Source organism: Salvelinus namaycush, chromosome 12 (genome assembly GCF_016432855.1).
Source record: "Salvelinus namaycush isolate Seneca chromosome 12, SaNama_1.0, whole genome shotgun sequence".
NCBI classification, from domain to species: domain Eukaryota; kingdom Metazoa; phylum Chordata; class Actinopteri; order Salmoniformes; family Salmonidae; genus Salvelinus; species Salvelinus namaycush.
Window position 1 is genome coordinate 1736650 of NC_052318.1, and position 26886 is coordinate 1763535.

At 42.6% G+C, this 26886-nt stretch overlaps 2 long non-coding RNA genes across 3 annotated transcripts; both read right to left on the reverse strand.

Moving 5' to 3' along the window:
* Positions 1–1371: 1371 nt before the first annotated feature.
* On the reverse strand, positions 1372–4266 carry LOC120056403. The gene is made up of 2 exons (XR_005477791.1): positions 4173–4266; positions 1372–1992 (listed from the first exon to the last, which is right to left on the reverse strand). It is a non-coding gene; the product is annotated as an uncharacterized LOC120056403 (long non-coding RNA).
* Positions 4267–21703: 17437 nt separating this feature from the next.
* On the reverse strand, positions 21704–25289 carry LOC120056404. 2 transcript variants are annotated; one of them, XR_005477794.1, is made up of 5 exons: positions 25039–25289; positions 24569–24699; positions 23857–23968; positions 22358–22704; positions 21704–21743 (listed from the first exon to the last, which is right to left on the reverse strand). It is a non-coding gene; the product is annotated as an uncharacterized LOC120056404 (long non-coding RNA). The 2 variants fall into 2 exon arrangements; XR_005477792.1 differs by lacking the exon at positions 23857–23968.
* Positions 25290–26886: the final 1597 nt, after the last annotated feature.

The following is a 26886-nucleotide window of genomic DNA, read 5'->3' on the forward strand; positions in this document are numbered from 1 at the left end:
CCTATCCTAGTATACTGACACAACCAGGTCAACTCAACTAAAGAAAAATGCAAGTGTTCACATAACAGCGCAACACAACTCCAAACACGACAGATGAGCTGCATAGCCCCCTAGGCTTTATGAATATAATCCGAATGTACTTGTAGAAAGGAATGAGGTATAAGACCTCGTCAGTTCTACCAGCTAATGTGAGATTTTTAGATTACAAAATTGACTGAGTTATATTGGTTCCTGACTTCCCTGAAAAGTTGCATATCGCGGGGGCTATTCGATGCTAATGCAGAACGCCTCAAATAGTTACATAGCCTATATGGAAATAACAGACATGAGCCAATCGTGTTTACTTGTAGAATGATATAGGTTGTAAGACCTATGATTAATTTAATTTAGTTAGTTCTACCACCAACATTGTTCATTTTTAAAAGGGTTAAATATCTTGGGGTGAAGTTCAGCTTCAGTCCACAGGGGGGCGCTGTGTCACTGTCAGAAGATATGTGCTTCAGTCAGAAAAACATTTGCTCATCTCTTCGGTCTCAGCTTTTATTTATTTTTATTTATTTAGCTAGCTACAGAAACGAAACCCATCCAATACACTCTGGAAATAATTACTTTTCCTAATATCATGACTTATATCATGAACATTCTTAGCTTTCCCATTCACTAAATATACTGTTAAATAACTCAAACTCACATCAAATACCTTTAGGATACTGAACGCTAATTTATTAGCATTAGCCTACCCTTATGCTGATGGGGACTAGTTAGCTGCCGCCAAACCTGTGGCTAACTCTGCTGCTGCCCTTTGACTTTCTGGCTGTTCTACCGCATTTATTACTGCCTCAACCTGCTCACTTTATTTGCCTTTCGAAAGAAATTCTGGAGTATCCATATTTGCTGTGTTATTTTGAGGCATTTTACTGAGTGACGGGATTGACACCTAACCAGTGCTGTAGGGGTGGGGTTAAGGGATGAGAGCGGTCCACTGAGTTGTTATATCTCTACCAATCACAGCAGACACTGAGTCACATCAGGGGCTTCTTGCAGTGCCTGCTACTGCCAAGCACAGTATATTGGATTGTTTATTTTAGTCATTAAAATGTGCATAGCGCAAGTGATGTGTGGTTATGAAAACTCAGACTGAAATGTATATATTTTTTTCCATAATAATAATAATACCATCAAAAGGGTCGGAGCTGGACCAAAAACATCCGGGGCTTCACTACCGACCAACATACTGCTTCTGGGTCAAGATACATGTACTTTTTATATACTGCATGCATTGAATGCCAGCCTATAAGAGTCCTGAATAAGCTGTTTGGATTTTTCTGTGTCAGGTGTAACGTGTCAGAGAAGAGATCAGACAACAAGGCATCAATAGAATCTATTTATTGCAAAGCTACAGAGGATTATAAGATATTGACAGGCATTGGTTTTGAAAAGCATTTGGTGGCAGCAGCCAGGTAAACAAAACCAAAGACTGCAAACAGGATTATAAAACCACTGTCATTTGTGTGAACTATCCCTTTAAACACAGAATGAGGAAAATAAAACAGGCAGTGCAATTGTGGATATTAAAAGTTTACAATGATTGTGTGCTTTGTTCAATAATACATTTTGTGGATAAATTAAACAGTTTATGCCCTTTTTTTTTATACAGTGTTCTGATCTCCTTTTGCAATCTCTTCTCCTTTTACAATCTCTTTTTCCTGCTTAATCCTGGTCCTTTCATCTTTCTCTCGCTGTCTATTGTGTTCCATTAATTGTAGTCTTTCTTTCTCGAGCTCCTGTCTTCGTTCTTCTTCCATCTTTTGTTCTGTTTCCATTCTCACGTTCTTAGCAAGGAGTTGGTTGTAATCGTTTTCAGTCGTCTTTCCCTTCTTCACTTTCTTTTTTTCCGTTTTGGTTTGATTGAGGTCTTTCTCTGCCTTATCCGCTCGGTTTTTTGATTTATCTCCACCCATTCTCTTGTTGATCTTGTAGGTCTCTGACTTTCTTAGAGATGAGATATGAAAATAACCAAAAACAGACAGTGAATGCTTTTGCTCTCGGAAACAGTAATTTTTTACTGTATATTTGGTACTGTTTCCTGAAGAAAGTGTGCCTGCTTCGACTACATTTTGTTTTGATAAATGTGTTCTTAGGCTCAGTAGAAGCTATTTGTGATCAAACATGCATCTCAACTCTGACCCAACAGCATGACTAAACAGGATGGTCGAACAAGGCTAACTTTGTAATTTCTTTAAATACCTTGAGACAATATAACTGCCACCAGCCTCTTTGTTTTCTAATCTAGAAACACTGTAAATAAACATTTGTAAATAATTTGTTCTTAATTGACTTGCCTAGTTAAATAAAAGTTTAAAATAAAACATATTGATTGTGAAAATCTATTTTCTCATCTCTCTGTTCAAGTGAAATGGTGCTGGCATTACTTTATCTCATAGGTCCTAGAAGTCTGAGGGCATACAACGTTAGAACATTTCCGTGTAAAGTAGTAGTTATGCTGTCTTCCTCTGAATCTCTTTCCATGTTGGTGAAGTTGTAAATAAGATATGATTGCGTTCAAGTTCTTTTGAAGTCACAACAATGCTTCAGTAGATTATAGCATAAAGATCACTCAATGTTTTTAATTATTTTCACTGCATCAGGAATAGCATACACAAATGTCTCGGCTTTTACAGCCTTCATCGGTGGTTAGGTACAACTTTATTCCAATTCAAAACAACATTTGTAAAGAACCGATGAGCAGCAGGTGCTTCTAATCAGGGTTGCCATTCATCTGCCAATCAGGGATGTGGCTTCTCTGGTCTACCTGTATACAAGTTACAATCACAAAGAAATACAGAATTATAGGGGGCGGGCCTGATGGGCAACTCACAAATCAAATCGCCCCGTGTGTCAAATCGCCCCACTAATGTCAATTCATGAAATAGCCCACCACAAAGGACATTAGGCAAAGCCGTTAAGAAATATGTTGGGCAACTCAAATTATATGCAAAATCTGATATGGACAGTGTTCTTGTATAGCGGTCTAAATGTGGGGAAATCTCATTCTTCATTTAAACCGTGTGGAGATACAGAATGTCACTTATTCATCCACATGGCTTCTCTTTGGAGTAAATTGTTGTCATGGTCACCTCTACTTGGTGGATGAACGTTTTTGATCCGAACGCAACGCAATTCATTAATAGAATGATTGTGTTCTGTGTTCTATAAAGTGTCTCTCAACTAGCGAGGTGATATCTTGACGTCTAATCGTAGATTTATGTTCTCCAAGACGTACTTTCAAGGCGCGAGATGTTTTGCCAAAATATTTCTAATTACAATAACACTAACATATAAATAACTCCTTTAGTAATGAAAGTTATACATGACTTTATCTCATAGGTCCTAGAAGTCTGAGGGCATACAACGTTTCCTTATTCCTTATAACGAACATTTCCTTATGGCGCTACAAGAGGTACAAGGGAATCATCCTTTTATGAATGTCTCTTTTCTCTGACCACATCTGATTGAACCAATATGTTTGATAGATTTATTGATCGTTTATAGGTAAATAAAGATGGATTCTGGAAGGCAGAATTTAAAGAGGAATCTGGTAATAATATGTGCCAATGTTGATTGACAACAGACTTGAAGCCATTATGGCTATCAAAATGTGCGAAATAAAATAAGCGAAATAAACGCTTATTTGTTTGTAAATGTAAAAAAAAGCAATGTATTGATTAAAAACATGGTTAAAACTATAATGCAGATGTCATGGACTGTCAGTCCTGGCATCTAGAGCACTTTAGAATTCGAGAAGGATTACATTTCCCTCGTCCCATCCCTCAGTTGTAGACCATAATAACTGGAGGGACGGACAATGTTATTTCTCAAAGATCAATTAAAGCTAGAATCTACATTTGGTGAAACAGCGCCAGCGCCTTTGATATTGTTTTAGTGATGAAACGGAGGAGAGGAGCGTCCAGCAGTGTTTTTTTTGTTGCAATGATGTCCGATGGAAAAAAACGGTGTTTTGTTTGAAGTAACTTCTTCGTTGTTGTAATATCACAATCGGACGTGCCAGTTTCACCAAATACGGATTGTAGCTTTAATGATTGCCCAGTAAAGGTTTTGCTAAGCAACCATTTAAGCCTACATTTGAAATTAAATAAGGGTTAGTAGCCTACCTTAAGACAACGAAGTTTGCCGATGGATGTCAAACAGACAAAAATTACAAGAAGATGTTCAAAATAGAAGCCAGGTATACAACATACGTATATGTGTTTACCAAGATGTAGACGGGGTGTTACACCCTGTTTTATAGACAAAATCACAGAGTTTCTAAACCCAGAGGCGCAACATCGCGAGATTTCCAGGAACTCTTCTGAAATAGACTAAACAGAACATGCCGAGGTTTGGGGCTTGAGAAGTCAATGAGAGAAGTGAGAAAATCTTCATTAGTTGGTAATTTTCTCGAAATCAAAAGGCACAACCTAGATTCGAGACATTTTCTTAAGTAGTTGAACCTGTTATTACAGCAACCTCGTGAAAGTGATGAACTGACACGTTTTCATTTTCGTCAAAAACAAGTTTATATCGAAGCAGTGCCTTTGAGTTGACGGCCTGCACATGCGCAGTTCGGCGTGAGACGACCATTAGACCCGATGACTTGCTTCTCTACGTATGAGCTCTGCTAGCCAACGTCGCCATGACATCGCCTACAAGTGTTATCTTGGATTTCTATCGAAGAAGCGGTTTTCCCCTATCTTCATACGGTCTTTGACCAAATCTCTCTTGTAAAACAACCCCTACACTCTTCTTGTAAATTACATGACTACAAGTCAGCCTCTGTGTCTGTTAAACTGTAACATTGGAGACAGAGCTCATCCTAGTGGATACAGACTGCTACAGTAGACTACTGGTGGTCATGGAGTTGATCTGCTTTGTATGCTAATTTGAGTACAGTACAACTCCAGTACAATGTCCATGCACTGATGGGTGAAGGTGAATATAAACTTTATTACATTGTCCTTACTGCAGAGTAAGTTTTTGATTGTTATTCTGTACCTACATGAATAACAATGTAATCATTGGTAAACCTTGAATAATGGACCGAGGCCTTCAGTTGGAAAATAAATTCCAATAAGGCCTACATCATCAAATTCTAAAACCATGAAAAATAACAGAAACAGAGCATCACTTAAAGGGGAATGGAAACACTTCAGGAAGTAAATCTAAGAGATGTATTCAATCCACTAATCTTAAACGTGCATTTAACATTAAAAAATCTCTATATTTAGTATTTTGATCGTCAACAAGGTTTAGTTGAGCTACGGTCAGCGGCATTTTGAATTGCCATAGTAACGACTGACGCCGGTGAGCCACTGGCAGGAATCAGCTAATTGTCTGTGGTATTGAGTTGTCGCGCAGAGAGTGAATGGAAGAGAGTGAGGTTAGGTGAAGACAACGATGATGACAATAACAAGTAGTAATTCAAACAAACTGTATAGCGCCAGGCTGTATGAATTGGCTCCAACAACAATTCCTTGGTAAGCTAACATCGGCCTACCCAAGGACCCACAACTTTTGAAGAAATGGCTTCATGTCCTGAAGAGAAGGACGTTTTCTGCTGTTTTCACCCAATTTGTCCAACTTATCACCTCTAAAATGTCAATAAACCACTCTAAAGAGTTTGTGTATTGAATTTACCACAGGTGGACTCCAATCAAGTTGTAGAAACATCTCAAGGATGATCAATGGAAACAGGATGCACATAAGCTCAATTTCCAGTCTCATAGCAAATGGTCTGAATTTCTTACGTAAATAAGGTATTTCTGTTTTTAATAAATAAAAATAATTTTGCTTTGTCGTTATGGGGTATTGTGTGTAGATTAGGTACATTTTTAAAAATAGTGTAACGACCCTGGGTTTATAAGCGCGGAAATCGACTCTGCCGCTGGAGCATGCTTTTGCTGCACAGTCGATAGCGCGCCGGACCTCGGGCTAGAAGGTCGAGGGTTCGAGACCTGCTCCCTGCTGTTTCATTACACTGGTGTCAGAAGTGATCGGACCTCGCATCCACGACAGTGCGTGTGCTTGGCCGGTGAGCGCGTTCCTGTAAGACGTAAAGTCGCAAGCTAGCGCGAGGACGCGCTCTTTGAAAGGAGGGAGTAGTGTAACGACCCTGGGTTTATAAGCGCGGAAATCGACTCTGCCGCTCGAGCATGCTTTTGCGGCACAGTCGATAGCGCGCCGGACCTCGGGCTAGGAGGTCGAGGGTTCGAGACCTGCTCCCTGCTGTTTCATTACAATACATTTTAGAATAAGGATGTAAAGTAACAACATGTGGAAAAAGTCAAGGGGTCTGAATACTTTCCAAATGCACTGTACTGATGGAAATAAGAAGGTAGAGATGCTGGATGGGGTTAAATAATTAAAGGAAAGAGTGGAGACATAAGCAGGGCTAGAGGTGAGGTGACAGGCTCGTAGGAGGAGAAGTAGAGGCCCTGTTAGAAGCAACAAGATTATCACGGCTGTTGAAAGGAGAGGACCAAGGTGCAGCGTGGTGAGCGTACATTTTCTTTATTAAATCAAAATGACGCCGAACAAAAACAATACACTACAAAACCAAACCGTGAAGCTCAAAGGATAAGTGCCCTAAACAAAGTCAACTTCCCACAAACACAGGTGGAAAAAAGGGATACCTAAGTAGGGTCGCAATCAGAGACAATGATAGACAGCTGACTCTGATTGAGAACCACACCCGGCCAAACACAAAGAAATACAACATAAAACATAGAATACCCACCCCAACTCACGCCCTGACCAAACCAAAATAGAGACATAAAAAGGATCTCTAAGGTCAGGGCGTGACAAAGATGTACAGAAAATTGTATTTGAAGATATTCCATTGTAGGAGATGAATAGAGGAATTACTTTGAAAACAGACTAAGTTGAAACCTAGGGCCACATGGGAAATATGGGAATGGCCACATGGGAATAGCAGGTATACTAAAATCTGGGGATTATATAATAGTGCATGTTAAGGCCCACCAAAGGGGCACGTGGACAGAGGACCAAGAGATGGCAAGGGGGAAGTCTGTTTAATGATGGGAGGCGGTGGATAAATAGATCCCAGGGGAAAGAGACTTGTACCTCAAGAATGTTTATTTTACCTTTATTTAACTAGGCAAGCCAGTTAGGAACAAATTCTTATTGACAATGGTAGCCTAGGAACAGTGGGTTAACTGCATTGTTCAGAATGACAAATTTTTACCTTGTCAGCTCGGGGATTCAATCTAGCAATCTTTCGGTTACTGGGCCAACGCTCTAACCACTAGGCTACCTGCCGCCCCTGTCTATGTGTAGAGGGAGTGTTGACCCAGCTGTTGAGGTACAAAAAGGAGACAAGTCACATAGAAGCCAATGTGATGAGCCATGCATCAGGGAAACACTACTTATTTTCATTACATTGGGTACGTAATGAGTTCTAGTGTGACATTTGTCAGGAGTAATGTGGTCTCCAGGATTATTAACAAAGAGTACAGTCCTATGGGGAAGTCTCTGCATGGACGCTTATGTTAATCAGGTTAATACGTTTTTTTTTAAATTGTGATTTGACGTATGCACAGGCTTTACTGTGACTAGGCCAACACGCCAGGCTACCAGTGAAGGGGTTAAAGGAATCCTGGTAGATGCCTTCAGCGACCTAGGGGTGCCAAAAATAAATTTGGGGTAAGGGATCCCTGGAATCCTTACAAAAATAAACATTTTGAATGGAGAGAGCGGAGGTCGTACGCTGAAGCAAAAGGATTGGATGAGTAGTTAAGTTTTGCTTTTTGTTTGTTGCTTGCTTTTCCTGTAGGGTCCTGCTTGTTTTGTGTGGGCGTTTAAAATAGATATAAAATATTAAAAATATTGCGCAAGGAAATTATATGTGTACGCTAAACGAAACAGTAGAAACAATTTACTAAAGGAGGAACGCACAACTAAAATAGACATATAATGTGGTGTATCAGACGTTGTGAGTCGAGTACAGCTGGTGAGTTTAATAATGCAATGAACATGGAGCGATACAAGACAAGAGTAGTGTCTGGACATGAAACACAGTTCCATTCCCCAGGCAGTATTGATTAAGGGAGTGACAGAAAAAAAGGGGAGGTAATCAGTGAAGTAACGGAGTCCAGGTGTGTCTCATAATGAGGCGGAGTTGCGCATAACGATGGTGCCAAGTGTGCGTATTGATTGTTGTCAGAGCCAGTGATTAGTAAACCGGTGACGTCGAGTGCCGGAGAGGGGGAGAGGCAAGAGACGTGACAGTAACCCCCCCGGACGTGCGGCTCCGGCCGCAGGACAACACCGGCCAGGGGGCGAGGAGCAGGCCGGTCCTGATGGCGAAGGTGGAAATCACAGATGATGTTGGGATCCAGAATGTACTCCCCCAGAACACAACACTGCTCCTCTGGAATGTACCCCGCCCAGTCCACCAGGTACTGGAGCTGACCCCCATGACGTCGGGAGTCCAGTAGGGATCTGACAGCATAAGCAGGACCTCACTCGACGTCCAGAGGAGGAGGAGGTGTGTTGTGGGGACAGCCTCAGCCAGGGGACCAGGAACCACCGGCCTGAGAATGGAGACATAAAAAGAAGTTGAGATACGGTAGTCACTGGGAAGCTGTAATCTATCTATACGGCGTCTCACAGGGGCATCGCTCCACACCTGAACCACTCATCCACCGCAGGAGCTTCAATCTGGCCCGGGGTCCACAGAGCCAGCTGCTAACACAGAACACACTGGAAGGGAGTCAGCCTGGTGGAGGAGTGATGTAACGAATTCTGGGCGTACTCCGCCCATGGAAGGAATTGGTCCCATTCCCTCTGCCAGTCCTGGCAGTGGCTCCCCAGGAACCTACCCAGCTCCTGGTTCATCCTCTCCACCTGCCCATTAGACTGAGGCCTATACCCGGAAGTGAGGCTGACCATGACCCCAAGCTTCTCCATGAAGGCTCCATAACCGTGATGTGAATTTGGGGCCACGGTCGGAGACGATGTCCTCCGGAAGGCCATAATGCCGGAAGACCTGCTGGAATAGTGCCTCAGCGACCTGGAGAGCAGTAGAGAGACCAGAGAGGGGGATGAAACGACAGGATTTTGAGAATCAATCCATAACCAACCAAAATGGTGGTGAAACCGTCAGATGGGAGATCAGTGACAAATCAAGGGATAGATGAGACCAGAGCCGCTGAGGCACAGGAAGGGGGAGGAGTTTCCCTGCTGGAGCGTGCCAGGGGGATTTAGTCACCAATATTTCTCAGAGATGGAGGGGGACCCCACCCTTGAGGTGAGAGGAGAGGCGATGGTGCTAAAGTTCCTGATGAAACAGTGATAAAAGTTGTCAAACCCCAAAAACCATTGTAACTCCTTTATTGTGGTTGGGACTGGCCATGACCTGACCGCATCTACCTTCTTAACGTCCATCACTCCTTGCGGGCTGATCTGGTAGCCTAGAAAGGAGACAGCTTCCTAATGAAATTGACACTTCTCTACCTTGACCAATAGTTCGTTGGCCAGGAGACGTTCTAGGACCACTCGGACGTGAGCGATTTGATCCTCCAAGGTAGCCGAGTAGACCAGGATGTCATCGATATACACGACCACCTGGCGTCCGAGCATGTCCCGGAACACCTCGTTGACGATGCCTGGAACACTAAGCCCAAAGGCATCACCAAGTACTCGTAGTGACCAGACATCATGCTGAAAACTGTCTTCCATTCATCCCCCTCCCGGATGCAGATGAGATTGTATGCACTCCGCAGGTCCAATTTGGTAAAGAACCGGACCCCGTGGAGCTGTTCCATGGTTGCCGGCACCAACGGGAGAGGGTAACGGTATTTTGTGGTGATCTCATTCAGTCCTCTAATAAATACACGGGCGTAATCCTCCATCATTCTTCGCCACAAAGAAGAAGCCTGCAGACGCAGGAGAGGTGGACGTGGGTATTAAACCTTGTTGGAGCGCCTCATGGATGTGCTCCTCCATGGCCTTGGTTTCAGCCACCGACAGAGGGTAGATGAGTCTGCGCAGGGGCGCAGAGCCTGCAAGCAGGTTGATGGCACAGTCCTAGGGGCGATGAGGAGGGAGACGGGTACCGCGGGTTTTGGAAAAACCTCCCGCAGGTCCTGGTATACAGTTGAAGTCGGAAGTTTACATAGGTTGGAGTCATTAAAACCCATTCCTCAACCACTCCACAAATGTCTTGTTGACAAACTATAGTTTTGGCAAGTCGATTAGGACATCTACTTTGTGCATGACAAGTCATTTTTCCAACAATTGTTAACAGACAGATTATTTCACTTGTATCACAATTCCAGTGGGTCAGAAGTTTACATACACTAAGTTGACTGTGCCTTTAAACAGCTTGGAAAATTCCAGAAAATGATGTCATGGCTTTAGAAGCTTCTGATAGGCTGATTGACATCATTTGAGTCAATTGGAGGTGTACATGTGGATGTATTTCAAGGCCTACCTTCAAACTCAGTGCCTCTTTGCTTGACATCATGGGAAAATCTAAAGAAAATCAGCCAAGACTTCCACAAGTCTGGTTCATCCTTGGGAGCAATTTCCAAACGCCTGAAGGTACCACGTTCATCTGTACAAACAATAGTACGCAAGTATAAACACCATGGGACTACGCAGCCGTCATACTGCTCAGGAAGGAGACGCATTCTGTCTCCTAGAGATGAACGTACTTTGGTGCGAAAAGTGCAAATCAATCCCAGAACAACAGCAAAGGACCTTGTGAAGATGCTGGAGGAAACAGGTACAAAAGTATCTATATCCACAGTAAAACGAGTCCTATATCGACATAACCTGAAAGGCCGCTCAGCAAGGAAGAAGCCACTGCTCCAAAACCGCCATTAAAAAGCCAGACTACGGTTTGCAAATGCACATGGGTACAAAGACCGTACTTTTTGGAGAAATTTCCTCTGGTCTGATGAAACAAATAGAACTGTTTGGCCATAATGAACATCGTTATGTTTGGAGAAAAAAATAGGGAGGCTTGCAAGCCGAAGAACACCATCCTAACCTTGAAGCACGGGGGTGGCAGCTTCATGTTGTGGGGGTGCTTTGCTGCAGGAGGGACAGGTGCACTTCACAAAATAGATGGCTTCATGAGGAAGAACAATTATGGGGATATATTGAAGCAACCTCTCAAGACAGTCAGGAAGTTAAAGCTCGGTCACAAATGGGTCTTCCAAATGGACAATGACCCCAAGCATACTTCCAAAGTTGTGGCAAAATGGCTTAAGGACAACAAAGTCAAGGTACTGGAGTGGCCATCACAAAGCCCTGACCTCAATCCTGTAGAAAATTTGTGGGCAGAACTGAAAAAGCAAGTGTGAGCAAGGAGGCCTACAAACCTGACTCAATTACACCAGCTCGGATAGGAGGAATGGGCCAAAATTCACCCAACTTATTGTGGGAAGCTTGTGGAAGGCTACCCGAAACATTTGACCCAAGTTAAACAATTTAAAGGCAATGCTACCAAATACTAATTGAGTGTATGTAAACTGCTGACCCACTGGGAATGTGATGTAAGAAATAAAAGTTGAAATAAATCATGCTCTCCTATTATTCTGACATTTCACATTCTTAAAATAAAGTGGTGATCCTAACTGACTAAAACAGGGAATTTTTACTAGGATTAAATATCAGGAATAGTGTAAAACTGAGTTTAAATGTATTTGGCTAAGGTGTATGTAAACTTCCGACTTCAACTGTACCTCCGGGATATTGGACTGAAGGGCAACCACAGGACTTTCAAATGACGTGGAACCACAGGGGACGGGAAAGCAGGTCCTCCGGCATCCGGGTGCCCAGTCTGATTTTCATCCTCGACCATGAGATGGTGGGATTATGGCGTTGGAGACATGGGAGGCCGAGGATAATCTTGTGAGCTGGTGCACTAATGATGAAGGGAATGTTCTCCTGATGGATATGGATGAGGGTGAGTTGTGTGATGTGTATGATGGTCCCGGATCCTAGTGGCCGATTATCAAGGGCTTGAACCATAAATGGAGAGGAGAGCGGGTATAAGGTGATGTTAAGAGAGGAGACAAGGGTCTGGTCAATAAAGTTCCGTGCGGCACCGGAATCCACTAGCGCGGACAGTCAACTAGTGTGATCGACACTAAAATGGTCACGTGACCATCCCTCTGCTCTCGTGGATCCCGTGTTAGGACATACCGAACACTGCTGAAGTTGGTGCCCTCCTTGACCACAATAGGGACAGAACTCCAGCTGTCTCCGTCGCTTCGTCACGTGGAGGCGTGTGACCCCTACCTACATGGGTTCAGGCTGTGATACAGACTAGTCACTTAGGGAGGGAGAGAAACGATGAGGGTACCGACGCTCCCGAAGTAGGTTATCCAAACGGATGGCCATCGCAATGAGTGTCCAAGGAGGTGTTGTCCTCTCGACATGCCAGTTCCGTCTGGACCTCCTCACGAAGTCCTCTTTTGAATAGCGTAAGGAGCACCAGCTCATTCCAGCCGCTGGATGCTGCTACTGTCCGGGAGGTGAGCGTGTACTCGGCAGCAGTCTGGTCATCCTGAAGTAGATGCTCACACCCCCCCTCTGCCTTCCAGTGGATGATCGAAGATACCTCTGAACAGAGCCATGAACCCCTCATACGAAGCCAGCTGCTCCTCTCCTCCAGACGGCTGTAGCCCACTCCAACGCCCTCCCAGTCATCAGAGAAATAACCGTGGTAACCTTGGACCTCTCGGTGGTGGGGGCTCCCATCTGGTGTGAAAAATAGAGGGAGCACTAGAGTAGGAAGCCACGGAATTTAGATGGGGTTCCATCATATTTGTCTGGGAAGAACAAACGGGCATCTCTGACCTGTGTGGACTGCTGAATGGACTGGCATGCTGGCTTGCTGGGTCGACTGGCGGTAGAGTATCTTCCGCAAGTTGAAGGCAACACTTCTCGGGTATGTTCGAGACGTTGAAGACCGCAGAGAACCTCTTCCATAGCCATCTCCAGTTGCGCCAGCTGGTCGTGGTGTTGACGAAGTAGGTATCCCTGTTTGTCGACCGTCTGGGAGATGTTCTGATTTCCTGCTGCTTCCATTTGTAGAGGCAGTATTCTATAACAGAGTCGAGAAGCAAGTGGTGAGTTTAATAACGCGATGAACATGGACCGATACAAAACGAGAGTAGGGTCTGGACATGAAACATATAATCAATACTGCCTGGGGAATGGAACTAAGGGAGTGACAGATATAAAGGAGGTAATCAGTGAAGTTGATGGAGTCCAGGTGTGTCTCATAATGAGGCACAGGTGCGCATAACGATGTTGCCAGGTGTGCATAATGATGGTTGTCAGAGCCAGTGATTAGTAAACCGGCAACGTCGAGTGCCGCAGAGGAGGAGCAGGACCAGGAGAAGACGTGACAAGGTGAGTGCTCAGGTTTAGGAGGACAGGTAATAAAAGGATGAGAAGAGCTAAATAAATGGTTAGAAAGACTAGAATTTGAAAATAGTAGTGACTTGTTTGACCATACATGTCCGAATAAGACAGGGTCAGCAGATTCATCGCTGCAACTTAGGGAGGAAATTAATGTGGTAGCGAATAAGTGTACAACAGGGTTTCTATGGGAACAAGAGCAAGAGGCTAACATGATAACTAGGGCCTACTACACTGGTGGAGGAAAGGTCAGAGGTTGCAGGCAGTTTAGTAAACATGTTAACCAAAGATACACCCTCCTGAATGTTCATGACAAACAACAGATGTATGGAATGGGTCACAAGGTTAGGAATCGTATGAAAGATACTAATAATTCACAGCAGACAGTATCTGGTGTAAAAGACTGTTCTCATTATGTGTAGAAACCAGGGTCTAGCCCTCAAACTTCTGCCATCTTGACCCTGGTACCTCAGAATAAAAACACAAACTCATGCTATGGAATGCGGTCTTATTAAGATTTATCACCCAAGGCATCATAAATCTTCTGTCAGCATTAAGCCCCCAGAGGCCAATTCTCAGTAGAACACACACAGATGACAGTGTTCTAAGAACCCTCTTCTGTTGCATAAAACAATAATTTAATGCAATAACAGTATTTATAACATAATCTTCTAATTTCTCTTACAAAAGGTTAATCGCAGTGGTGGGAAAAGTACCCAATTGTCATACTTGGGTAAAAGTAAAGATACCTTAACAGAAAATGACTCAAGTAGAAGGGAAAGTCACCCAGTTAAATATTACTTGACTTAAAGTCAAAGTATTTGGTTTGAAATAAACTTAAGTATATTTTAGCAACTACATTTACTTTTGATACTTAAGTAGTAAAAGTATAAATATTTTCAAATTCCTTATATTAAGCAAACCAGACGGCATAATTTTCTTGATTAAATTTTTTTTTTATGAATAGCCAAGGGCACACTCCAACACTCAGACATCATTTTCAAATGAAGCATTTGTGTTTGGTGAGTCCGCCAGATCAGAGGCAGTAGAAATGTTCTTGATAAGTGTGTGAACAGATCCACAGATGATGCAATTTCTATTTTACTCCACACTACCCTTTCCCACCAGGACAAAAGAAACACCTGTGTGAGAATGCTATTCATTGACTACAGCTCAGCGTTCAACCCCATAGTGCCCTCAAAGCTCATCAATAAGCTAAGGACCCTGGGACTAAACACCTCCCTCTACAACTGGATCCTGGACTTCCTGACAGGCTGCCCCCAGGTGGTAAGGGTAGGTAACAACACATCCGCCACGCTGATCCTCAACACAGGGGCCCCTCAGGGGTGCGTGCTCAGTCCTCTCCTGTACTTCCTGCTGTTCACTCACGGCCAGGTACGACTCCAACACCATCATTAAGTTTGCCGATGACACAACAGCGGTAGGCCTGATCACCGACAAAGACGAGACAGCCTACAGGGAGGAGGTCAGAGAATGGGCGTGTGGTGCCAGGACAACAAACTCTCCCTCAATGTGATCAAGACAAAGGAGATGATTGTGAACTACAGTAAAAAGAGGACGAGCACGCCCCCATTCTCACCGACGGGGCTACAGTGGAGCAGGTTGACAGCTTCAAGTTCCTTGGTGTCCACGTCACCAACAAACTAACATGGTTCAAGCACACCAAGATAGTCATGAAGAGGGCACGACAAAACCTATTCCCCCTCAGGAGACTGAAAAGATTTGGCATGGGTCCTCAGATCCTCAAAAGGTTTTACAGCTGCGCAATTGAGAGCATCCTGACTGGTTGCATCAGTGCCTGGTATGGCAACTGCCTGGTATGGCAAGATTGGAAACCCAAATTGGTCTACACGGACAAGTTCTTGCCTGGTTTAGATCTTATCTGTCGGAAAGATATCAGTTTGTCTCTGTGAATGGTTTGTCCTCTGACAAATCAACTGTAAATTTCGGTGTTCCTCGAGGTACCGTTTTAGGACCACTATTGTTTTCACTATATATTTTACCTCTTGGGGATGTCATTCGAAAACATAATGTTAACTTTCACTGCTATGCGGATGACACACAGCTGTACATTTCAATGAAACACTGTGAAGCCCCAAAATTGCCCTCGCTAGAAGCCTGTGTTTCAGACATGAGGAAGTGGATGGCTGCAAACGTTCTACTTTTAAACTCGGACAAAACAGAGATGCTTGATCTAGGTCCCAAGAAACAAAGAGATCTTCTGTTGAATCTGACAATTAATCTTGATGGTTGTACAGTCGTCTCAAATAAAACTGTGAAGGACCTCGGCGTTACTCTGGACCCTGATCTCTCTTTTGACGAACATATCAAGACTGTTTCAAGGACAGCTTTTTTCCATCTACGTAACATTGCAAAAATCAGAAACTTGCTGTCCAAAAATTATGCAGAAAAATGTATCCATGCTTTTGTTACTTTTAGGTTAGACTACTGCAATGGTCTACTTTCCGGCTACCCGGATAAAGCACTAAAACTTCAGTTAGTGCTAAATACGGCTGCTAGAATCCTGACTAGAACCCAAAAAATTGATCATATTACTCCAGTCCTAGCCTCCCTACACTGGCTTCCTGTTAAGGCAAGGGCTGATTTCAAGGTTTTACTGCTAACCTACAAAGCATTACATGGGCTTGCTCCTACCTATCTTTCTGATTTGGTCCTGCCGTACATACCTACACGTACGCTACGGTCACAAGACGCAGGCCTCCTAATTGTCCCTAGAATTTCTAAGCAAACAGCTGGAGGCAGGGCTTTCTCCTATAGAGCTCCATTTTTATGGAATGGTCTGCTTACCCATGTGAGAGACGCAGACTCGGTCTCAACTTTTAAGTCTTTACTGAAGACTCATCTCTTCAGTAGGTCATATGATTGAGTGTAGTCTGGCACAGGAGTGTGAAGGTAAACGGAAAGGCTCTGGAGTAACGAACCGCCCTTGCTGTCTCTGCCTGGCCGGTTCCCCTCTCTCCACTGGGATTCTCTGCCTCTAACCCTATTACAGGGGCTGAGTCACTGGCTTACTGGTGCTCTTCCATGCCGTCCCTAGGAGGGGTAGGTCACTTGAGTGGGTTGAGTCACTGACGTGATCTTCCTGTCTGGGTTGGCGCCCCCCCCCCCGCCTTGGGTTGTGCCGTAGCGGAGATCTTTGTGGGCTATACTCGGCCTTGTCTCAGGATGGTAGGTTGGTGGTTGAAGATATTCCTCTAGTGGTCTGGGGGCTGTGCTTTGGCAAAGTGGGTGGGGTTATATCCTGCCTGTTTGGCCCTGACCCCTCCTGTCTCAGCCTCCAGTATTTATGCTGCAGTAGTTTATGTGTCGGGGGGCTAGGGTCAGTTTGTTATATCTGGAGTACTTCTCCTGTCTTATCCGGTGTTCTGTGTGAATTTGTCTGCTCTCTCTAATTCTCTCTTTCTCTCTGGGAGGACCTGAGCCCTAGGACCATGCCTCAGGACTACCTGGCATGATGACTCCTTGCTGTCCCCAGTCCACCTGGCTGTGCTGCTGCTCCAGTTTCAACTGTTCTGCCTGCGGCTATGGAACCCTGACCTGTTCACCGGACGTGCTACCTGTCCCAGACCTGCTGTTTTCAACTCTCTAGAGACAGCAGGAGTGGTAGAGATACTCTTAATGATTGGCTATGGAAAGCCAACTGACATTTACTCCTGAGGTGCTGACTTGTTGCACCCTCGACAACTACTGTGATTATTATTATTTGACCATGCTGGTCATTTGTGAACATTTGAACATCTTGGCCATGTTCTGTTAAAATCTCCACCCGGCACAGCCAGAAGAGGACTGGCCACCCCTCATAGCCTGGTTCCTCTCTAGGTTTCTTCCTAGGTTTTGGCCTTTCTAGGGAGTTTTTCCTAGCCACCGTGCTTCTACACCTGCATTGCTTGCTGTTTGGGGTTTTAGGCTGGGTTTCTGTACAGCACTTTGAGATATCAGCTGATGTAAGAAGGGCTATAGAAATAAATTTTATTTTTGATTTGAACTGCTCGGCCTCCGACCGCAAGGCACTACAGAGGGTAGTGCGAACGCCCCAGTACATCACTGCGGTCAAGCTTCCTGCCGTCCAGGACCTCTATATCAGGCGGTGTCAGATGAAGGCGCTGAAAATTGCCATACTCCTGCCACCCTGGTCATAGACTGTTCTCTCTACTACCGGATGGCAAGCGGTACCAGAGCGCCAAGTCTAAGTCCAAGAGGCTTCTAAACAGCTTCTACCCCCAAGCCATAAGACTCCTGAACACCTAATCAAATGACTACCCAGACTATTTGCATTGCCTGCCCCCCCCCCCCCCCTTTGTACCGTGCTACTCTCTTATCATCTATGCATAGTCCCTTTAATAACTCTACCTACATGTACATATTACCTCAACTAACTGGTACCCCTGCACATTGACTCTGTACCGGTACCCCCCTGTATATAGTCTCGCTATTGTTATTTTACTGCTGCTCTTTAATTACTTGTTACTTTTATTTCTTATTCTTAGCCGTATTTTTTAAAAACTGCATTGTTGGTTAGGGGCTTGTAAGTAAGCATTTCACTGTAAGGTACCTGTTGTATTTGGCGCGTGTGACTAATAAAATTAGATTTGGACCATTTTCCCATCCTGCTAAGCATTCAAAATGTAATGAATACTTTTGGTGTCAGGGAAAATGTATGGAGTAAAAAGTACAATATTTTCTTGTAATGAAGTAAAAGTAATATAGATAGTAAAGTACAGATACCCCAAAAAACTACTCAAGTAGTATTATTACTTCACTACTTTACACCACTGGTTAAATCGAGGACTCTCTTGAAAATTGAACTCAGGGGCCCTTTGCTAGCTAGGGTGTTAGGGTGTTGGTTTGAGCTAGTCCTAAACCACAGGGGTTTAGGTGCGATAAATAAAAAGCTAGAAAAACAAGGGCTAAGCGAAGAAGATCAACTGAAATGGCAGTTGTGGGTAACGCTGGAAACTGGACGCACCCAATCTATGATGTAGTAGATGAAGACACCCGAGGCTCTGCTCAGAAAGCAAAGAATCAACATAAAAATACAAAGAAAAAAAACCGGAGCCTCAGATCTGATATAAAGATTACCCGCTTGTGAAGAAGGCCTAAAGAAAATAATGGGCCAATCATATAGATTGGTTGCCATGACGAATTTGACGCTATGCGACCAACCGCTGGAGACTTCCTTCAGCAAAGATGTCTGACAAAAATACTAGAACCGAAGCAAATGTTAGGTAATTATAACGACATAACGAATCAATCAACAAATGCACAGTTGAGGGAATATGTTAGTTAATGTAGAGACAAACTATTATAAATATTTTTTGGTCATGAAGTCAATTTACGAAAATCGCTATTTAGCTAGCTAGCTAACTACCTAATATTAGCCACCTAGCTAGCTTTATGGGTGTTGTGACATGAAGATGAAATCGTAATTCGTGTTTAATGTTTTACGGACTCCTGAGAAAACCACCAAACAAGGCTGTCGTCTTGTGAAACAGTGGATGTAAAGATTCTAGCTAGCTAAAGCATTTACAGCCAATTGAATGTTCAATTTTGTAAGCTTGCCTTGCTGATATTTGCCATGAAATGCAGCTTAAGTAACGTAACGTTAGCAAGCTAACATTTTTTTTGCTTATTGTGAAGTGGAGGATAAAAATACATACCTGTATGCTTATGGATGTGTAGCTAGCTATGTAGCCGATCTGTGTATGGACCCGAAACATTTGGTATAAATATTAGTTATGAACCTCAGCTATCATAGCTGTTTGTATCCACTTCAAAACAGTCAAAGGGCATTAATGAAGCCTATGGATTGAGTATAATTTTACTTTATTGTGCCAAGGATGGAATATATATATATATATGTATATGTAGTTATTACCAAGCATGAGATCCTCACATTGTAGCCTGTACATTGAATATATTCACTGATCATGTGCTCTACCTTGGCAAATAAAGTTGCGGTTCAGGTATGAATGTCTGTGACATTCTTTTTCAGTCATATCCAATAACAAGAGTATCAAACTTGAATGATGCTGTGTCTGCATGTATGTATTACAATTATACACTTCAACAGTGTTTACCAATCCTGGTCCTGGGACATCTATGGTTACACATTGTAACTATGCAATGTGTATACTTTACAGTGAAATGTTTACTTACAAGCGATTAACCAACAGTGCAGTTCAAGAAGAGTTAAGAAAATATTTACCAAGTAGACAAAAATAAAAATGTATGATAAAAAGTAACAGTAAGAATAACTAGGCTATATACAGGGGGAACCGGTTCAAAGTCAGTGTGCTGGGGTACAGGTTAGTTGAGGTATTTTGTACATGTAGTGACAATGCATAGATAAAACAGCAGTGTACAAAAGGGGGGGGGGGGGGGGGGGGCGTGTAAATTGTCCGGTGGCGATTTTATTAATTGTTCAGCAGTCTTATGGTTTGGGGGTAGAAGCTGTTGAGGAGCCTTTTGGTCCTAGACTTGGCGCTCCGGTACCACGTGCTGTGCGGTAGCAGAGAAAACAGCCTATGACTTGGGTGACTGGAGTCTCTTACAATTTTATGGGCTTTCCTCTTACACCGCCTATTATATGGCGGGAAGCTTAGCCCCAGTGTTGTACTGGGCTGTTCTCACTACGCTCTGTAGCGCCTTACGGTCAGATGACGAGCAGTTGCCATACCAGGCGGTGATGCAACCGGTCAGGATGCTCTTGATGGTGCAGCTGTAGAACCTTTTGAGGATCTGGGGACAAATGCCAAATATTCTCAGTCTCCTGAGGGGGAAAAGGTTTTGTCGTGCCCTCTTCACGACTGTTTTGGTATGTTTGTGCCATGATTGGGGCAGCAGGTAGCATAGTGGTTAGAGAGTTGGACTAGTAACCGAAAGGTTGCAAGATCGAATCCCCGAGCTGACAATGTAAAAATCTGTTGTTCTGCCCTTGAACAAGGCAGTTAACCCACTGTTCTTAGGCTGTCATTGAAAATTAAGAATTTGTTCTTAACTGACTTTCCTAGTTAAATAAAGGTATAACATTTTTAAAAAGATAGTTTGTTGATGGGGACACCAAGGAACTTGAAACTCTCGACCCACTCCACTACAGCCCCTTTCGATGTTAATGGAGGCCTGTTCGGCATTTTCCTGTAGTCCACAATCATCTCCTTTGTCTTGCTCACATTGAGGGAGAGGTTGTTGTCCTGCACCACACTGCCAGGTCTCTGATTTCCCTATAGGCCGTAGACTAGAAACATGATTTAACTAGTTAAAGGCTGATTTGTATTTCATATATACAGAAATAGAATTTAAAAGAAAGTACACTACTTCCTATGCATTATGTAAATACTTGAAAAAAAATATTCTAATTAATCATCTGCACTGATCTGAGGGCACAGAATAGGTGTAGTTTTTCATCAAATTATTGACTATTTAAACCATTAGAGAATGTGAAACGCTTCGAAAGAAGTTCAAAGTGTTATAAATTCATAATACATGAATTATAAATATTATAATTGTAATATAAATAAAAGTTACATCTGTACTTCATTGGATGTCTGGTGTGCATTATATAAACAGGAAGAAAGAGGTGGGGAGAGAGGTGTGAGTGTAAAAGACACAAAGTGGTAAGAACAGAGGAGCAGGGAAGACAGCATATGATTAATGAATTACAGTGCTACTTAACTTAATATTCTCTCAGTTCATCACAGTTACATAATATTGTCTCTAGTGGTGTCTCCTAACCAGCCTTGGGCTCCCAGTTGGTCCAAATGGTATCTTAAGAGCGGGTGATGTGGCGATGACGGGACTGGGGTTTGGCATCCTCTCTCACATCAAAACATAGCTGCAGATGAGACAGATGGAGAGAGATAGCATGTTTAAGCCTTGTCTTGTTTTATTCTAACACTGTCAGTCATCATCAGGAGGTGAAATGCAAAAATGACCAAGGATCATTAACTCTGGGACTACTAGTTATCTGTATTTCAATGTAAAGCATCTCTTTAATACTTCCTATTGACCTGACCATGTGACCTCTCACCTCTGATCATGCTGTGCCCTCTATGGAGCCAGTTCAGATGCAGGAGGGGTTCACCGACACAGCTGATAACCAACAAGATTTAGGGAGAAGGGGAGAGAAGGATGAAGTGAAGGAGAGACCGTTATTGAGAAAATAAGGTAGTTGAAGAGACACTGTTCAACAGGAATCTGTGTGTGGCCTCACCTGGTGTCCACACTAAGTGGCTGCAGAGTACTTTATGCTGAAAAACATGCACAGACACACGAGGACAAACAATATAGCGTAGTTATATAAATAAAGAAGTTTCCTCTTGCCTATTCTTTTGAAGGTCAAAGGAGCCACAGTTATACATCTGAGCTTGCTTTTACTGCACAACACAATCCATCAAACATATTGATAAATGAATGTGTGGGTTATAAGGTGTCTAATTGTTTTAAATATGGGTGACTTAAAATAGCCTGTTTGTTTTTGTACAGACATCACACCCTTAAACAGCACCTTCACCTGAGAAGTAGAAATCAAAGGGAGAGAAACTGGGAATTGAATAACTGCAGTTGACATTAGCTAAGTAAATGGAAGAATACTCTTAGAAAGAGGAGGAAGGGAAGCGCTACTAAGGTACACAATAGTACATTTAGGTAGACAGAAGGGGCTCTTTGGTAAAAGAGGTAAATTGTTCATCAAAAAGGAGGACCAAGGCACTCTTCATATAATGAATTAAAATGCCTTTATTTGTATGGCATGTTCAATAGAAACAACGTTTTTTTTTAAATGGGAAGCGTTTCGGCTGCTGCCATGTTTCTATTGAACATGCCATACAAATAAAGGCATTTGAATTCATTATATGAAGAGTACCTGGGAAGAATACTCTTAGTGCAGTGTGGATGGCTCTTAAAAGAGCCTTTGGTTGTGCATAGTGTAGTCTATGGTGTTTGCACCCTTGGAACAGCACCCTCTTCGAAGAAGTATGAGGTGAAGATCTCCCACACACGGATTGCCTCTCTTGCTGCGTTGTTGGACCCCATCCTTGAAACATCTTGACACCGTATTGACGCAATAGTAGCCTTGGTGTGCAGGCCTTCAATGGTAGCAGGGTGGGCACATCCATTGTAAGGCAGGATTATCTCTGTGTTGATGGTAGATGGTGATGATACACCGGCACAGGTGGTGTGGTACCAACTGGAGCATGTGGAGCACTCCCTCTGTGAAAGTACATGTCAATTAGGCCATTGATTCCATGATATGATGTCACATTTTAAAGGATTGCTCAGCAATCCACGATTTGGTTTTGTTTAACTAACCACTGCCATTCAATTCTAGGTGAAATCATTGACCGACAATCCATGCAAGAGATGATTTGGCCATAAATGTGGCAAAGAGGGGAGATTTTTTAAATGGCAATTAGCATTTGTTGGCAGTGGCTAGTTAAACCTGAATATTAATCACTACCTGCTATAAATGTAAGAAAACAGATTAAACGAATGAAATTCCTAATCCACCCCTTTTTAAGGTTATAGACATAGAATTACTACAAAAGTCAACACCTCTCAGACCACAGAAAATTGCCTAGACTCCGACCATTGTTCATAGAGCAACGGACATGTTTGGGCCCCGTTCAAATGGAATTGTCACGTCAACTGTGTGACATGGAGTTGGCATGCAAACTGACAGGCACTCGGGTTTGCTTTTGTCTGTGTGAAATAATTATCACCCAGCCCCCCTCCCCTCATCTGTTGCATAGAAACGGCAATAGAGTTTCCTGTCAAGTTTTGAAAGAAGAAAATAAGCATGTCACCTATATCACATAATGCCTTAAGATGATATACTATATACAGTTCCTGCCAAATATATGGTCACCCTTACAATATTCTTGAATAATTCCCCCCCAAAATGTTTTAGGTGTTTTAAGTTCTGTCGGTCTTTGTGTCTCTTTCAACAGTGGGGTCTTTCTATATTTACCAACAACCAAATGAATCATTCAAAGAAAATTACAACTTCCCTACAATCAAACATGGGGGAGGTTATGTTAGGTTATAAGGCTACTTAGGATTTCTAATGTAGTCGGTCAGCTACTTTGACCTCCATGTAGGCTGAAACTACAGCAAAACGTTGCCAACCTCAAACGTGGCAAGTTAAACAATAGTGCCATCAAAACACTTATCAATAGTCTATATAAAAGTAGGGGCCCGATGTAGCAACACTAAATGAGATACACCAAGATGACTTGGGCTGCGGCACCTTATATTCCATCACACGGTAATGACACACGCTACAGTGTATGATGTAGACTAGGCTACAATCCTTCAGCTTTACATTGTCTATCACTTTTCTTTTTAAAAATCTGACAATCTCACCTTTGTCAAGGATCTCTTTGGCCACCTCCATTCTGGCCCCACTGATGTTAACATGCATTGGGACAGTTGGGTCACGTAGTGCCTTCTCCCTCTGCATTAACTCTCTGGCCATCTAGGTAGTATATAAACAACAGACGATGGGACAAATCATGTCTACCATCTATAGAGCCATTGGGGGAAATGTGAAAAGCAGGGCCTCCAACTGCCTTTGCATCTTAACAATAATGATCATCTGATTCATTGTGATAGTCTTAGACTTTAGAAAACCTTTGTTGCTTGACTGTAATCATGAGAACAAGCCAGAACACTGGTGATGTTGAAGCGCCACTGATTTGATGATAGTACACCAACATTTCATATAGAGTTTGTCACATAGCAACCAGGTTCTCCATTGACCTGGGTCATAGCAACCAGGTTTTCCATTGACCTGGGTCATATTCATTAGTGGACAACATAGCACATCGGTTAGCAACAGGGGGAAAAATGGTTTCTCCTTGAACACATGCACATGGGGTCCCTTCCTGTTTCAGACCATTTTCTTAGGTGTGAACATGACCAGTGTGAAACACATATACTAACTTGTTATGCTAATCTAATCCTTTCAATGGAATGACTTTGGCTAAACCCTCAAAGAGGGTTACGCACAGATTTCTAACATACCATAGATTTGCCTACTGAATTATCCTGGGAACTAATTAGCATATGAACTCACCAGAAGCACATAAACAACACAATTGTAGCCGTCTCTTTGCTTGGTGTGAGGTATTGTTGTCGCCTGGCAGGGAACATTGCTGAACACAGATTCTGTGCCGGTTCTGTGGGTTTCGTTGCTCAAACCAGTATCTGGTTGGGGAGGAAAACATGACTTGTTTATACATATACCATGACATTCTCTCCTCACTAGTAACAACAATATTCATACACCTGCATTGCATAACACATGAACAATGGCTGCTCATGATTGAGATGGCATGCTTGAACGGAGATCAATAATTCTTCATAATGATCTCTTCATAGCATGAATACAACTAATTGAGTATTCAATATGCAACTGCACTATAAATGTAACAATAGGCTCAACATCATTGACAGGTCAACTTAATGAATTATGAATACTATGCCGGACATTGGAGATATAGCTGAACAATCATTTTGCCAGACCATAGAATAGATTTACCATACCTGATGTGCTTGACCAGGTTTTCACTCATATGGCGCGCCGCATTAGGGGAACCAGTAGGATCCAGGACAAATGGCAGAGTGGGTCCTGCGATTGACATACTAAACGCAAGCAGTAATACCAAGTCAGTGTATCAAATGGCCTCAAACATATTCAAGTTTTTTTTAAATATTTTTAAAAAATACCATTATTTAACTAGGCAAGTCAGTTAAGAACAAATTCTTATTTAAAATGACAGCCTAGGAACAGTGGGTTAACTGCCTTGTTCAGGGGCAGAATGACAGATTTTTTACCCTGTCAGCTCGGGGAGAACAAACAGTTCTATTTTTGTTTCATCAGACCAGAGGACATTTCTCTAAAAAGTATGATCTTTGTCCCCATGTGCAGTTGCAAACCGTAGTCTGGCTTTTTTATGGCAGTTTTGGAGCAGTGGCTTCTTCCTTGTTGAGGGGCATTTCAGGTTATGTCGATATAGGACTCGTTTTACTGTGGATATAGTCAACTTATTGTATGTAAACTTCTGACCCACTGGAATTGTGATACAGTGAAGTAATGTATGTAAACAATTGTTGGGTAAATTAATTGTGTCATGCACAAAGTAGATGTCCCAACCGACTTGCCAAAACTATAGTTTCAAAAACAAGGACTAACTTGTTTTTCAACCACTCCACAAATTTCTTGTTAACAAAGAAAAGCAAATTATTTTTGTCCATTAAAATAACATCAAATTGATCAGAAGTACGGTGTAGACATTGTTAATGTTGTAAATTACTATTGTACCTAGAAACGGCAGATTTTTAATGGAATATCTACATAGGCTTACAGAGGCCCATTATCAGCAACCATCACTCCAGTGTTCCAATGGCACGTTGTATTAGGTAATCCAAGTTTATCATTTTAAAAGGCTAATTGATCATTAGAAAACCCTTTTGCAATTATGTTAGCACAGCTGAAAACTGTTGTTCTGATTTAAAGAAGCAATAAAACTGCCCTTCTTTAGACTAGTTGAGTATCTGGAGCATCAGCATTTGTGGGTTTGATTACAGGCTCAAAATGGCCAGAAACAAAGAACTTTCTTCTGAAACTCGTCAGTCTATTTTTGTTCTGAGAAATGAAGGCTATTCCATGTGAGAAATTGCCAAGAAACGGAAGACCTCGTACAACACTGTGTACTACTCCCTTCACAGAACAGCGCAAACTGGTTCTAACCAGAATAGAAAGAGTGGGAGGCCCCGGTGCACAGCTGACCAAGAGGACAAGTACATTAGTGTCTAGTTTGAGAAACAGAGGCCTCACAAGTCCTCAACTGACAGCTTCAGTTAGCATGACTAGTCCTTGTATTTTTTAAATTATGTCTCTCTTCTCCATCTGTCTCATCTGCAGCTTTGTTTTGACGTGAGAGAGGATGCCAACCCCCAGTCCCGTCATCGCCACATCACCCGCTCTTAAGATAACCTTCAGGTCAACTGGGAGCCCAAGGCTGGTTAGGAGACACCACTAGAGACACTATTATGTAATTGTGATGAACTGAGAGAATATTAATTTTAGTAGCATTGTAATTCATTAATCATATGCTGTCTTCCCTGCTCCTCTGTTATTACCTCTTTCCCTTTCACACCTCTCTCCCCACCTCTTTCTTCCTGTTTTTATAATGCACACCAGATGTGCAATGAAGTACAGAACTTTTATTCATAATACATTTATTATAATTGTAATATTATGTATTTATAACACTTGAACTTTTTTCAAAGCATTTCACATTCTCTACTGGTTGAAATAAAGTCTCTCATTTGATGAAATACTACACCTATCCTGTGTCCTCAGATCAGTGCAGATGAAGGAAATTAGAT